Here is a 6,000-nt window from a genome sequence, read left to right on the forward strand (position 1 = left end):
ATATTTTTACACAAGAGGTAATCAATTTTGGACACCTAATACTCCCATTCTGAAACGCCACCCGCCCGGAGGGCCTAGTTGCGGAGGGCGTGCTTTTGCAGCTAGTAGGAAGAATAAAATTATATTTAATTCAGTTTTTTTTCTATCTAATACTAAATATATATTATTTATAAAAATGTATACTATTTATAGTCATAATAACAATGTTAATATGTAAAAAATACACTAATATTTTGCTTATTTTAACAATGACTCATTGCAGTCAAAGAGTAATTCCTACACAAGAAATAAGATTACAATAAAGAGTTATCTTATAATGAATTTTATAAAAATTACAGTTCTAATACCTACACAAATAGTAAATATCTCAATAGTAAAACTTCAGTAACCGCTGTAATAAATGTAACATTTTTATTTTTATTTTTCAGTAATATGAAAAATATATTTACAAAAATACTAAAATTTTTACAACATTTTACAGTGTTTTAAAATATCTTTTCTAGTTTTTAAATAAATAAAATTCTAATTTCGTAAGTTGTTAACTGAATATTACCGAAAAAGATTATTTTGTTTTGAGTACTAAAAATGGAGATAATTATTAAAGCTCTCTGTCTTAGAAATAATTACCAAAATGACTTGAATTTTCATCAGATTATCTTTAAGGACTTTTAGCGTTAAGTATTTTAATATATGTTTCTACATATGTAACAGATTTTTTTTTATATCGAAGTTTTAGACGTCGAGGATTGCATTTACCAAAGGGGGCGAAAAAACACGTTTTCCTTTTTTTCTTGCTGCTTAAACGATCTCTTAAAAAAAGGTGAAACAAAGTAGTCTTAATTTAATATATAGATTTTTTACCTTTAGTTACTAAGTTATAAAATTTTAAACTTAAGATTTCTTCTTTCGTAAATCAAGTAGGAATAATTTATTAATAAAGTTTTGGTAAACCATTAAGAAAAAACACAGCAATAAATGTTTTAAACCATCAGGAAAAACGGGATACCTAATTTCACGACTATTTTCTTAAATAAACGATTTAAATATATTTATTAAGCAGTGCTAATTTGATTAAGAAAATTTTATTTATCTATTTTTCAAACAGGTAAGTTGCTTTTGCGGTTAAAAACAGGTGTAATTTTAGGTCTGCAAATCATTGTCTCGATGGAAAATTTGGATATGTATTTAGTTCGATTATCTGTAGAAAAAAAAGATAAAAATTCGCTCCAGTGCAGGATATATTGTTTTCATATTTCGAAATGGATTGTATTCTGAATCGAAGATGAATGAATGTTTTCAGTACTGTTTTATTGTCTTTTTTAATCAACCACACTGTATTGGTTATTGATTTTTTTTGTTGAAGTAGTCAAATTGATTTCATTTTATGGAACTTTTAAAATCGAATGCAATACCTCCTTAATTTAAGCTGAAAGTTATAAAAAATCTGTTGTATGATTCAGCTAGGTTTTGCTGTAAATCAAAGAGAAAAACTTACATATAAATGCAAAAAATAGGGTTAAAATATATTTTATATTTCTCAGTACCTCGTTGGTAATAATGATTTAATATTTTTATTTGTTATTTTTAAAACAATATTTAATTTGCCATTTTTCATCATATCTATTTAAGTGGGATGGTTCTTATTTTTACAAGACTTCCCAAAAAGAAGTGTAATGTATTTAGCGTGTATGTACTCGTATGTGTGTATCGTAGCAGCTCAACGACTTACCCGATTTAGATCTATGACCTCGTGTAGGAATCATTCGTTACCGGGAGTCTTATAGGACACACACACACATATATATGGTAGTGGAGATTTTCCGGTTGAACCACAAACTTTAATGAATTGAATTAATGGACTGTAAAAATTTACGTAAAAATAAATTACTGTAATTAACCTAAACATTTACGTTAAATAAAATAAAATAAAAATAAAAAATCGCTGTTTAATAATAATGGGCTGCACGTGAGGCTAGAGTGACGAGGTTATACGAGTACCTCGTGCGAGGCTAGACCAATCATCACCATCAATTAGAAACAAACGGAGTGCCCCTGCAGCGCTTTTTTGGGAGGTGCAATGGCGTGCTCTTATCATATGTCTGCAAAAAAATCGTCCAATTTTCAAAATTCAGACATGGTATTTATTAATAGGTTGAAAATTAACTTTTGCATGGATCAGGTACACTCTCGATCTAACAGATCACGGTTCTTCAGAAATGTTATATCTCCGCAACCAAACTACCGATTTTCAAAATTCAAACGGGTACTGGCTAGTATAACACAAAATCATTACACGACTGCCCAAAAAGGAGTGTAATGTATTTATTTAGGGTGTATGAATGTCTGTTCCACCTTAGTAGACGGTTGAATAGATTTAGATGTGTGACACCGCGTGGGAATCCTTATGTTACCGTGGGTGTCGTAGGCTGTATATATATAAATATGTTTAAATAGATTAAAAGAAATTGAAAAAAGAATTACAATATATACAAAATTGTCACCTGCAAGCTTTTAATTAACCTATATTAGTAATTATCCTGTATTAAAGAGAATTTTTTTTTTGTAACTGTGTTTTTTAATTTCTAATATTTATCACTTGTTCAAAAATTTATTAATTTCAACAATTGAATGAATGAGTAAATTTATTTTTCCCATATATAAAAATAATTACAAAGAATAATTACAAAAAAAAATCGTAAATTAAAGAAAAAATATTTCTTTTAAATATAAAGAAAAAAAGTTATCATATAGAAGTTAAAAAACAAATAACTTAATATAACATACCTCGTATTACATAATAACACACGCGTGTAATTTTGCGTAGACTGGGTATAACCTCTGAGTATTACAATATAATAAAGTTATTAAAACTTAGTTTATATAAATTACAAGTTATCTTAATAAGATAATTTACAAATTACCTTGTATACAGAGTGTACCAGTAAATTCTTCTGGGATTTTCATAACCTAGTCTACTCGTGAAAATAATGGAAAAAGTTTATATAAACATATATATATATATATATATGTATATATATATATATATATATACTAGCAGACCCGACAGATGTTGTCCTGTTCAAACGTTGTAAATCCAAAAATTAAAAAATTTTTCAAATAAACTATAAATTGTTAGGATCGTTTTGATGAAAAAATATGTAAAAAAAAAATATTTTTAAAATACCTGACGCCACCATGCGTACAGTTATCACAACTCGACCTATCAATTGTAACCGACCGGGTTGGTCTAGTGGTGAACGCGTCTTCCCAATTCAGCTGATTTGGAAGTCGAGAGTTCCAGAGTTCAAGTCCTAGTAAAGCCAGTTATTTTTACACGGATTTGAATACTAGATCGTGGATACCGGTGTTCTTTGGTGGTTGGGTTTCAATTAACCACACATCTCAGGAATGGTGGAACTGAGAATGTACAAGACTACACTTCATTTACACTCATACATATCATCCTCATTCATCCTCTGAAGAATTATCTAAACGGTAGTTACCGGAGGCTAAACAGAAAAGAAAAAGACCTATCAATTGCGTATGAGTGTATCTGTATACTACAAACTTAAATGTGTTGAGTATAAACTTAAAACTGTTTTAAATAATAGCAAGAAAGAAAAAAACTCTAATCATTTTTATGACAGGTATATTTTTTTAATGTACAAACAATAAATATTTAAATATATTTTTAATCTTAATATTAGCAGGAATAAAATTTGGTTTTTTTTTTAATCTTAATGCAGTTTGATGGACAATATTTTTAGTTAATCCCTAAAGGGTATAAACGAACAAACTTGATGGTTTGCCAACCCTTGAACACGCAACATATAATTGGCCATGCGAAAAGCACGGATTTTCTAGATCCAACCCACAAATTGATATTGTTTGGCCTTGTGACTTATTTATAGTGATTGCGAATGCCAAGCGAATTGGAAATTGCAAACTTTTGAATGCAATGGGTGAGTCTGAAGGGATCATTGGAATTCGTGGTAGAACAACTTCACCTTGACACTTGCCGTTTAAAATGGTAGCTTCAAGAACATTGCCCGTAATCTTTTTTATGACCAATCGCGTGCCATTACATAGCTTTGGTGCATTCAAATTTCGAAGAAAAATGATCGGTGAACCGATCTTCAATCGCAAGTTATGTGGTGGCATTCCAGGTAAATCCAGTGAATTCAAGAATTCAACAGGTTAATTGACAACTTCCTCAGGATCGACAACAGTGTCGATCGATTTGATTGATATTTCATTGCCAAGCAATGACTGTTGTATTTTAAAATTAATTTCGTCGACATCTATATTTTTTGCGGCCAAAATAGCTCGCTCACGTAGCCATGCATGATTAGTGTAATTAGCTTGTACATCTGGAAATATACTTTCGGTCAAAGGATCTTTATACTATACTGTCAGTTAAATTTAATTGTAAATTAAAAACAATTTTAGAAATTTTTTTATAAAATTAATCAGCTACAAAAATTATAACTTCAATTTTTTAAATATACTTTAAACTATAATTATTATAAGTAACTTACATTTTAATTTTATAAATGCTATAATTTATTTTACAAACTTACATTTTTATTTTCAGAGAGCCGTTCAATAATTCATAAGTTGCATAGAATCAAATGAGAACTGACAATTTAAATTTGTAGGTTAAGTTGATTGTTATTGAATTCACGTGTATACACCATTAAAACTCTTGAAAAATCATGTAAAATACTCACTTCAATACTGCACCTTACAAATTTGCACAATGTATATTTTTTAATTACATTTTAAAATGTTTATTTCAATAAATAATAATATAATATAATATTCTCCATAAGCGCGCAGTTGAAGTACATAAGAATTTTAATGTAATAACAACACTAAGCTACAACGCAAGTAACTGATATGCGAAAAAGCAACAAAATAAAAAAAAATGTTCTAGAATCCGATCGCAGTACCAACTACCGGGTCTGACTGATATGCCAAAAATTAAAAAAAAAGAAGAAATTCTAAAACGCGATCGCAGCGCTGTATACCGGATCCAATTGTGAACTTTAACCATCCCAAGATCAACAACAACACATAAATAAATTAAAAAAACCTTTTTTTAACGGATCAAATTGTGAATCTAAACCATTCTCGAACCGACTTAATCGCACACACAAAATTTCATCAAAATCAGTTCAGCCGTTTAGAAGGAGTTCAGTCACATACACACGGACAGAAGAAATATATATATAAAGATGTATATATATATGTAATGCACTTATATAATGCACTTTGGGTAGCGCACTGTTTCTAAATAAAATTCGAATTTTTATATATTTTTTTCAACTTATATTCAACCATAGTTTTATTATAAATAAAAAATAATAAGATTATTTGTTAAATTAAACCAATAATTAAATTACTGGTTAAATTATATTCAACCAAGTTTTATTCAACTTATATTACACCATTGTTTAAAATATTTATTGTTTAAAATTATATTCGTTACAAGTTTTGTTTAAAAATTTTATGTGTTTATTACCCTACCCAATTAACAAAGTTATTATATGTCAAACATAAAAAACAGGGTTTTTACCAAAATTTATTGAATTTTACCCCAGATTTCTCAAAAAGTACTGGAGATACGATTTTGGGAATTATTTTATTCTATTTCGCAGGTCAAAATCAAAAAGAAATCACTAATTCTGCCTCTCAATTAACATCCTAAAAATTTAAGTACGACTTCGTTTCACCGGGGTAGCTGAAATCCGGACGAAATATTTCACTAGCTGTAATTCGCAAACGAAGCATTTTAGAACATGGATTTATATGAATTTTCCATTATTTTCACGAGTAGAATAGATTATAAAAGTCCCGGGCGAACTTCGTCATACACACTAAAGGTGACAGGTGGCAGTGAAATGCGCAGCAAAACTTTGGATAAGATTCCTTACATTATAAGTTTTAAATCTGTTAAAAGTCAAAAAACACGACTGCAAAAAATATTAAAAAAATAGG

The sequence above is a fragment of the Lycorma delicatula genome, chromosome 1 (genome assembly GCF_047948215.1).
Source record: "Lycorma delicatula isolate Av1 chromosome 1, ASM4794821v1, whole genome shotgun sequence".
NCBI classification, from domain to species: domain Eukaryota; kingdom Metazoa; phylum Arthropoda; class Insecta; order Hemiptera; family Fulgoridae; genus Lycorma; species Lycorma delicatula.